The sequence below is a fragment of the Muntiacus reevesi genome, chromosome X, assembly GCF_963930625.1.
Source record: "Muntiacus reevesi chromosome X, mMunRee1.1, whole genome shotgun sequence".
Lineage (NCBI taxonomy): Eukaryota > Metazoa > Chordata > Mammalia > Artiodactyla > Cervidae > Muntiacus > Muntiacus reevesi.
In genome coordinates, this window is record NC_089271.1 from 106,204,929 (window position 1) to 106,215,742 (window position 10,814).

The 10,814-nt window shown below is 39.2% G+C and overlaps 1 non-coding gene across 1 annotated transcript; it reads right to left on the bottom strand.

Annotated features, from left to right (window-relative positions):
- Positions 1-1,453: 1,453 nt before the first annotated feature.
- LOC136154963 (small nucleolar RNA SNORA18) lies at positions 1,454-1,584 on the bottom strand. The gene has a single exon (XR_010660657.1). It is a non-coding gene; the product is annotated as a small nucleolar RNA SNORA18 (small nucleolar RNA).
- Between the last annotated feature and the right edge of the window lie 9,230 nt (positions 1,585-10,814).

The following is a 10,814-nucleotide window of genomic DNA, read 5'->3' on the forward strand; positions in this document are numbered from 1 at the left end:
GAAGAGTAAGTGTGAATACTGAAGAGAGCTCAGTGAAAAGTTCTTTTTTCAGAAACCATTTTATTGAGGTATGTTTGACATGTAAAAAGCTGTACATATTTAATGTATATGACTTGATAAATTGGGGCTTCCCTTGTGGCTCAGCTGGTAAAGAATCTGCCTGCAATGTGGGAGACCTGGGTTTGATCCCTGGGTTGGGTAGATCCCCTGGAGAAGGGAAAGGCTACCCACTCCAGTATTCTGGCCTGGAGAATTCTGTGGACTGTATAGCCCATGTGGTTGCAAAGAGTCAGACATAACTGAGTGACAGTGACTTTGACTTTGACTTTTGATGTACTCCTAAAACCATCACCACCAGCAAGACTCTAGACATATCCTTCACCTCCCAAAGTTACCCCCTGCTCCCTGATGATAATGATGTGTTTTAAGAACACTTAATATCTACCTTCTCAACCTATTTTAAGTAAACAACTCAGTTTTGTTAGCTACAGGTGCTGTGCTGCTTAGTAGTTCTCTAAAACTGCCTTCTAGTTTCCTAAAAACCTGCCCTGAAAGCAAAGCAATTACTGGAAAGGGATTTTATAAGGAAAAATGACTATGTGTCAGCAAATTCTGTTTCTTTTCCTTATGGACTCACAACTATACTATGTTTCCCATTCTCACCATAATCATTTGGAGACATTTGATTGAATTCTGGAAGATGGAGTGTAGACTGAAGTGATGGACCTCACATTCAGGGCTGGCTCCAGAACACTTTTGTGTGATCTTCTGTGCACTATTCCATTTTTAAACTGGATAAATGGGATTTTTCTTAGTTCTTAAGGGACAGTGGAGTCACTCTTTGGAAGAAGGCTTGATTCTTTATTGACTGTGTAGAGCATACCACCATAGTTACTTTTGGAATTGTTTATTACAACCATGAATCTGGACTGACTACTTCAGGGACAGACTAATACACCAATCAGACTGTGAAGAATTGTGTCAATTTTTTTTTTATTTTTTATTTTTCTGCACAAAGGTTTCCTTTTATTCATAACATAGGCAAAGTTATTTAAGTCAATAAATTTTTAAGGATTTTCACACGTCTTTATTCTTTCAACTTCCAGTCACCCTAGTTCCTCCAAAGTTGTCATCTTCAAGGCAGCCCTTACAAAAAGTTCTGCTCAATCCACAGCTGTGATGCCACAGCTGTTTTAGTTGGGCCTCTTTGATCTTCAATGGAGTGCACTTCAAAGTTTGCCACCTGTAATCTTTAAGATCCAATTTCCTCAAGCAGTTCACTATAGGATCCTGTTTAGGGTCAGGAGATGGGATGTCTAGTTCTCTAAAAGCTTATCAAGTTCAAATCATATTAATTCCTAAGTTATCACACCCTAAAACTTGACAGATCATTGGGATATGCCAATACCTAAGATAAAAAAAATTGTTAGGTTTTTAATAGTTTAATTGGCAGCTATGTCTTGTAGTTCTTTCCCACAGATTTAACAGGTAGTTCTATGAGTAAGGGAAACTACATAGTTACTCTATGAGGCGTTTCCAATGATGTAGGTTTATAGAAAAAGCCCCATCGGGATAGACCTCAACTCAATGTTTTTTTAAAAAAGAAAAAATCTATAGTACTATTGAGAGGTCATGAAGGCATTCAGTTGTTAAAAGGGCTGAATCACCCCCCTCTTTTTAACTACTTGATTATGATAGTGACAGATTTTAAAACAGCCTTTACTGATACAAACATTAGCATATTTCTTTTCTAAGCTAGAGACCATCTTTTCTTTAGTATATATTGAACTTGTTCTGTTCCCTCTGGCTAGTAACCAGGTCATAAAAAAAATGTGAAATTTTATTTGTAAACAACTGGGGGTAGATATGGAATTTCCCAGGTTCATACTGGTTAAGAATCCACCTGCCAGTGTAGGAGATGCAAGAGATGTGGGTTCAATCCCTGGGTCAGGAAGATCCCCTGGAGGAGGAAATGGCAACCCACTCCAGCATGCTTGCCTTGAAAATTCCATGGACAGAGGAGCCTGACAGGCCACAGTCCATGGGGTCACAAAGAATCAGATATGACTGAGCACACAGGGAGGGTAGATCGATATCAAGGTAAACTCACTTATGAATCTTTCTAGGTCAATGAAAATAACAATAAAAAGAAAGTTAAATTAGAAAATTTGAATGAAAAACAAAAACCTAAAACTCAGCTTATGATCCCATAGGCAGACCTGAGTTCATTTTCTCTAAGGAAGAACACCTGCTGACCATACATAACTCTGTGAAAATAGAGATTTTACTAACTCTTTCCCTTTTACATAACCGTGGCAATTCCTTCACTAGACTGACAAGGAAGTATCAAGGGTCAAATTAGAGATCTCTTATAAAATGGCAAACTTTTCATGTTTCTTTAGAGGAAAAAGTAAACCCATAGTTTGGGGTCAGTTTCAGCGTACCCTCCTCTTCTGAAGAAAATGTCTTTATGTCTATGTCCACATGTACCCATAAGAGGACATGCATGTGCATTCATGTGTTGTCTCAATCCTACCAAATCCTACAGGAAGAAAAAAGCTATTCAGAAGAGTTTGGAGCTAAGAATTGCAGAACTTTCACTTGCTATCCTGAATAGATGGAATATCATATAAATTGTAAATACAGCAAGTGTCCATTTAACCTTTGAAATCATAACTTACTTTAACTGCTGTGGAGCTTTCCCTTATCTCTCTCTTTAAATATTATTTTCTGGACAGTGCAGCCTGCTGCTGAGTTTTTGCTCAGTTCAGTTCAATCACTCAGTCATGTCCGACTCTTTGCGACCCCATGAACTTCAGCACGCCAGGCCTCCCTGTCTATCACCAACTCCCAGAGTCCACCCAAACCAATGTCCATCGAGTTGGTGATGACATCCAACCATCTCATCCTCTGTTGTCCCCTTCTTCTCCTGCCCTCAACCTTTCCCAGCATCAGGGTCTTTTCTAATGAGTCAGCCCTTCACATCAGGTGGCCTAAGTATTGGAGTTTTAGCTTCCAATGAACACCTAGGACTGATCTCCTTTCCAATGGACTGGTTGGATCTCCTTGCAGTCCAAGGGACTCTCAAGAGTCTTCTCCAACACCACAGTTAAAAGCATCAATTCTTCAGTGCTCAGCTTTCTTTATAGTCCAACTGTCATATCCATACATGACCACTGGAAAAACCATAGCCTTGACTAGACAGACCTTTGTTGACAAAGTAATGTCTCTGCTTTTTAATATGCTGTCTAGGTTGGTCATAACTTTCTTTCCAAGGAATAGCATTCCTTTATTCCAAGGAATAAGCATCTTTTATTTTATTCATGGTTGCAATCACTATCTGCAGTGATTTTGGAGCCCAGAAAAATAAAGTCAGCCACTGTTTCCACTGTTTCCCCATCTATTTGCCATGAAGTGATGGGACTGGATGCCATGATCTTACTTTTCTGAATATTGACATTTAAGTCAACTTTTTCACTCTCCTCTTCCACTTTCATCAAGAGGCTCTTTAGTTCTTCTTCACTTTCTGCCATAAGAGTGGCGTCATCTGCATATCTGAGGTTATTGATATTTCTCCCAGCAATCTTGATTCCAGCTTGTGCTTCTTCCAGCCCAGCGTTTCTCATGATGTGCTCCGTATATAAGTTAAATAAGCAGGGTGACAATATACAGCCTTGATGTACTCCTTTTCCTATTTGGAACCAGTCTGTTGTTTCATGTCTAGTTCTAACTGTTGCTTCCTGACCTGCATACAGGCTTCTCAAGAGGCAGGTCAGGTGGTCTTGTATTCCAATCTCTTTCAGAATTTTCCACAATTTTATTGTAATCACACAGTCAAAGGCTTTGGCATAGTCAATAAAGCAGAAATAGATGTTTTTCTGGAACTCTCTTGCTTTTTCAATGATCCAATGAATGTTGGCAATTTGATCTCTGGTTCCTCTGCCTTTTCTAAAACCAACTTGAACATCTGGAAGTTCACGGTCTATGTATTGCTGAAGCCTGGCTTGGAGAATTTTGAACATTACTTTACTAGCATGTGAGATGAGTGCAATTGTGCAGTAGCTTGAGCATTCTTTGATATTGCCTTTTTTAGGGATTGGAATAAAAGTGACATTTTCCAGTCCTCTAGCCACTGCTGAGTTTTCCTAACTTGGTGACATATTGAGTGCAGCACTTTCACAGCATCATCTTTAAGGATTTGAAATAGCTCAACTGGAATTCCATCACATTCACTACCTTTGTTCATAGTGATGCTTTCTAAGGCCCACTTGACTTCACATTCCAGGATGTCTGGCTCTGAATGTGAGTGATCACACCATTATTATTATATGGGTTGTGAAGATCTTTTTTGTACAGTTCTTCTGTGTATTCTTGCCACCTCTTCTTAATATCTTCTCCTTCTGTTAGGGTCATACCATTTCTGTCCTTTATTGAGCCCATCTTTGCATGAAATTTCTCTTGGTATCACCAGTTTTCTTGAAGACATCTCTAGTCTTTCCCATTCTGTTGTTTTCCTCTATTTCTTTGCATTGATAGCTGAGGAAGGCTTTATTATGTCTCTTTGCTATTCTTTGGAACTCTGCATTCGAATGGGTATATCTTTTCTTCTCTCCTTTGCTTTTCACTTCTCTTCTTTTCACAGCTATTTGTAAGGCCTCCTCAGCCAGCCATTTTGCTTTTTTGCATTTCTTTTTCTTGGGGACGGTCTTGATTCCTGCTCCTGTACAGTGTTACGAACCTCCATCCATAGTTCATCAGGCACTCTGTTTATCAGATCTAGTCCCTTAAATCTATTTCTCACTTCCACTGTATAGTCATAAGGGATTTGATTTAGGTCATACCTGAATGGTCTAGTCGTTTCCCCCACTTTCTTCAACTTAAGTCTGAATTTGGCAATAAGGAGTTCATGATCTGAGCCAAAGTCTGCTCCTGGTCTTAGTTTTGCTGACTGTATATAATTTCTCCATCTTTGGCTGCAAAGCATATAATCAATCTGATTTTGCTATTGACCATCTGGTGATGTTCATGTGTAGAGACTTCTCTTGCATTGTTGAAAGAGGGCATTTGCTATGACCAGTGCGTTCTCTTGGCAGAACTCTATTAGCCTTTGCCCTGCTTCATTCTGTACTCCAAGGCCAAATTTGCCTGTTACTCCAGGAGTTTCTTAACTTCCTACTTTTGCATTCCAGTCCCCTATAATGAAAAGAGCATCTTTTTTGCATGTTAGGTCTAGAAGGCCTTGTAGGTTTTCATAGATCCATTCAACTTCAGCTTCTTCAGCATTACTGGTTGGGGCATAGACTTCAATTACCAGGATATTGAATGATTTGCCTTGGAAATGCATAGAGATCATTCTGTCATTTTTGAGATTGCATCCAAGTACTGCATTTCAGACTCTTTTGTTGACTATGATGGCTACTCTATTTCTTCTGAGGGACTCCTGCCCACAGTAGTAGATATAATGGTCATCTGAGTTAAATTCGCCCATTCCAGTCCATTTTAGTTTGCTGATTCCTAAGATGTCGACGTTCACTCTTGCCATCTCCTGTTTGACCACTTCCAGTTTGCCTTGATTCATGGACCTACCATTCCAGGTTCCTATTCAGTATTGCTGTCTACAGCATCTTGCTGTAGACAGACATCTTGCTTCTATCACCAGTCCTAGCCACAACTGGGTGTTGTTTTTGCTTTGGCTCCATCCTTTCATTCTTTCTGGAGTCATTTCTCCACTGATCTCCAGTATCATATTGGGCACCTACCGACCTGGGGAGTTCATCTTTCAGTGTCCTATCTTTTTGGCTTTTCATATTGTTCATGGGTTTCTCAAGGCAAGGAGTTTCTGCTCATGTGAGTAGTAAATGCTGAGGCGTCACCTTGGAGTTGGCATTGTGATCAGCCACAGTCTCACCTTGTGGAGCGTCTTCCCTACCTTGGTGACAGGACCTATATCTTTCAATGCATACTGTTTTGAAAACCTTAGAGTCTGACTTCTAATATACCATAAATATGATAATAGCTGTTCTTCACATTTTCTTCTTTTTTTCACTTCTCCTTTCCCAAAGAAGACACACAAAGTTCTCAAAGCAACAGCAGCCTTAATCCCTAGTTTTGAGGGGGCAGGGCAGGGAGCTGGGGACGGAACTCTTCCTGATTAAGTGGTCATGTGATATACGGCACAGTTTCTTTCTCTCTCTCAAAGGAAATTTTCATTAGGCTGTGTACCCTTCCTAACTTTCTAGCCTTACCTCTGCCACTAAGCTGATGGTGACATGTTACACTAAATAATTGTGGATTACTGCCAGAAAAATATTTTCATGTGTGGCATATGTTTGGCCTAAAGTGTATTCCACCCTGCCATCACTCCTCCAAACTCTCCTCCTCTCTTTTTGCCTAGCAACCAGCCTTCCTTCAAGTCAGTGTTGAAATGTCCCTATCCACTGTGAAGTCTCTCTCCAGCCACCAGACACATATTGTTATCCTCCTGTTGGCATTCCCAGACTATGTAGTACATACCCTTTACTATTACAGTTATCTCACTTTATATTCGTTTGTTAATATATTGGTCTTCTCCATAGGACCTTGAACTCCTCAAGGGCAGAGAACACATCCTGTTCATTTATATGGCACCTAGGCCAAGCCTGGTATGTGTAGAGTAGTCGTCAACAAATAGGTACTGAATAAATTTAAAAGTATCTCATTTCTGCATTTAATCAGCATAGCATAATAGTTTAGAGTAGGAGCTTGCAGAGGGACTGTCCTAGAGATTCAAGTCCTAGCCTTTTTTGCATGTCAGCCTTGTGACCTTGGGCAAGTTATTTACCTTCTCTGTTTAGTTATCTATAAAACAGGGATGCAAATAGTACCTGCCTAATGGAATTGTTGAGTAGATCCAATGAAGAAATGGATAACAGGTGCAATAACGTGACTGAAACATTAAATCTTCAACAAATGTCTATTTTTTTTACTTTCAAAGCTCCTTCCTCTGTGTCTCTCTTAACAAACCAAAACTGCTTAGGTAAATTATATTGATAGGGACTAGGAAGAGACTTTTATCCCATCAGCCACAAGTCCTGGTCTGAAATAGGGGACAAATTTATATTTAATGAATATTCACCAGTACTTATGTCCTTTGTGATAGATGAAACTATGTAGTATTCTATTTATGTTCAACTACAAATTAAAACAAAGTTCATAAAATTTTCCCTTTTTCTGCAATTACAGAGGAAAGGGAGGTTCAATTTAAAGACCCCACTTAAAACCTTTAACCCCAACTTCTTGGTCAATTTCAAGATAAATTTCTGAATATTATGCATGGGCCTGTTCCATTTTTAAGAATTCTTTTGCAGTGTTTTTCTTTAGATATGCATATACCCAAGAACAATTGCAGGTTAACAGCTTGTATTTAAGGCCACTATGAATAAAAAAACCAAGTAGAATCCTGTTGTTAACTTTCAAAAAGTATTTGAAGAATATCTTGTCATACTGATAAAACTGTAATTACACTTTATATTCTTTATATTACTCAGCAAATTGTATCTTTTCGTACAAACTCTTTGTCCTTGAAAATAGGTTATTACTGCAAAACAAACTCTAGGTTTCCAAAGTGGATAACTTTCCTGAGATATGTTTTAGATCATCACAGGCTGTCTTTGTTCTGTTCTTGTCTACACTTTTCAAAGAGTTAGAAATATCTACAATATATTTGACACAGTTACAGCTGCCTTTAAAAATGTTGCCTATCTGGTTGATGTAAAAAAATATGACCAACAAGTTGGGTGGGGTGTGTGGATAGAAAGCAGACTGTATGCTTTAGAATATCCAGAATATTGCTGTAATATAGTGGTTATAGTAATACACACACATACATACACATACATATTGCAGCCTGCCTATCATAAGGTAAACCATATTTTCAGTCAATAGGAATTCAACTCAAATAACCAAAGTTGCAAAAAACCTTAGTGAACTTGAGTAGGGATCTACAAAGAAAGTTTATATTTTTATTTATGAATTTATTAACATTTTCTTTCAAAAGATTTTATAACATTTTAGGAGAAAGTTTTTAGCTTCCAATCTTACTAAATACTCTATTAAGAAACATGTGCCTACATTAACCTCTTTGAAGCAAGTCACATTAAGCAAGTTATCTGAAGTCATTTGGTTTCTGTAGGAAATCATGTGCTTTGAAAGTGGTACAGGAGAGGGGAAATGTGGTAAATTATGAATTCTAATAGCTATCAGTTCAGTTCAGTTCAATCGCTCAGTCATGTCCGACTCTTTGTGACCCCATGAACCACAGCACGCCAGGCCTCCCTGTCTATCACCAACTCCCAGAGTCCACCCAAACCCATGTCCATTGAGTCAATGATGCCATCCAGCCATCTCATCCTCTGTCGTCTCCTTCTCCTCCTGCCCTCAAACTTTCCCAGCATCAGGGTCTTTTCCAATGAGTCAGCTCTTTGCATCAGATGGCCTAAGTATTGGAGCTTCAGCTTCAACATCAGTCCTTCCAATGAACACCCAGGACTGATCTCCTTTATGATGAACTGGTTGGATCTCCTTGCAGTTCAAGGGACCCTCAAGAGTCTTTTCCAACACCACAGTTGAAAAGCATCAATTCTCCTGTGCTCAGCTTTCTTTACAGTCCAAATGTCACATCCATACATGACCACTGGAAAAACCATAGCCTTGACTAGACAAACCTTTGTTGACAAAGTAATGTCTCTGCTTTTTAATATGCTGTCTAGGTTGGTCATAACTTTCCTTCCAAGGAGTAAGCCTCTTTTAATTTCGTGGATGCAATCACCATCTGCAGTGATTTTGCAGCCCAGAAAAATAAAGTTAGCCACTGTTTCCCCATCTATTTGCCATGAAGTGATGGGACTGGATGCCATGATCTTAGTTTTCTGAATGTTGAGCTTTAAGCCAACTTTTTAACTCTCCTTTTTCACTTTCATCAAGAAGCTCTTTAGTTCTTCTTCACTTTCTGCCATAAGGGTGATGGTGTCACCTGCATGTCTGAGGTTATTGATATTTCTCCCAGCAATCTTGATTCTAGTTTGTGCTTCCTCCAGCCCAGCGTTTCTCATGATGTGCTCTGCATATAAGTTAAATAAGCAGGGTGACAATATACAGCCTTGATGTACTCCTTTTCCTATTTGGAACCAGTCTGTTGTTTCATGTCTAATTCTAACTGTTGCTTCCTGACCTGCATACAGGTTTCTCAAGAGGCAAGTCAAGTGGTCTGGTATGCCCATCTCTTTCATAGTTTTCCACAGTTTATTGTGATCCACACAGTCAAAGGCTTTGGTATAATCAATAAAGCAGAAATAGATGTTTTTCTGTAACTCTTTTGCTTTTTCTAATAGCTATAGAATAGCAGGAATCTTGCGGTTTCCCAGGTGGCATAGTGGTTAAGAATCTGGCAATGTAGAAGATTCAAGAGATACAGGTTTGATCCATGGGTTGGGTAGATCCCCGAGGAGGAAATGGCAACCCACTCCAGTATTCTTGCTTGGAAAAGCCCATAGACAAGGGAGTCTTGTGGGCTACAGTCCAAGCATGGGCTCCCAAAGAGTCAGACACAACTGAGCACACAGGGACCTTGCCTGTATTTTTTTCAGTGATACATATTTAGAGCCTAGGGTAGGGCATGACACATATTAGGTGCTTAATAAGTATTTGTTGAATGAATGGATGAATATTTATCTAATTATAAGACCCATAGAAGACCATGGCATAAATTTTGGAAAATAAAGAAATTACCCATAGTGTCATCCCTAATTCAGCCACTCAGGAGTGGTTATATATATATATATATATATATATATATATATATATATATATATATATATATATATAATATTATATTATATTATATTTGCCTTAGTTACATTCTTTTGGTTTCAAGAAAAATGAACTCTCTTAATCCAACACAAAGTAGTCTCTTAATAGGAATCTCTCATGGTGTCTCTAGGAGCTTGTGGTCTTTCATTTCTGCCTTTTTCTCTTCCATTCCCTTGCTTCTTTCTGTAGACTTGTTTTTTCCCCTGTGTTTCCTCATCAGTGTGTAATTGTGAAATGCCTTCCCTGCCTCCACCTCCCTAGGACAACCTATTTCAGATAGTTCAATTTAAGCGACTGCCATCATTTGATTCTGTTCTTTGTCTCTTAAGACCCAGGAGAAAAACTTTGCTACTTGGCCAGTTAGTAGATCACCTCCCTCTAGGGCACCTAAGACCTTACCTCTGTCCCACTCTGATCAACCGGAAGATTGTGGGTATCTTGCAGGATTTTGAGGTACCTAAACTTACCTGTTCAGCGTGGGTTGCAGGGTTGTATTTAAGGACCTACCTAATAGACAGTCAGTGAATGTAAGTTCTGTGAGATCACTAACTGCACCTTTCACCATTTCTTTTTTTTTTCCTTTTATTTTTATTAGTTGGATGCTAATTACTTTACAATATTGTAGTGGTTTTTGTCATACATTGACATGAATCAGCCATGGATTTACATGTATTCCCCATCCCGATCCCCACTCCCACCTTCCTCTCCACCCTCTGGGTCTTCCCATCACAGCACTGTTTATAATAAAGAAAGCTGTGTCAAAGAATTGATGCTTTTGAACTGTGGTGTTGGAGAAGACTCTTGAGAGTCCCTTGGACTGCAAGGAGACCCACCAGTCCATCCTAAAGGAGATCAATTCTGAGTGTTCATTGGAAAGACTGATGTTGAAGCTGAAGCTCCAATAATTTCGCCACCTGATGTGAAGAGCTGACTCATTTGAAATGACCCTGATGCTGGGAAAAATTGAG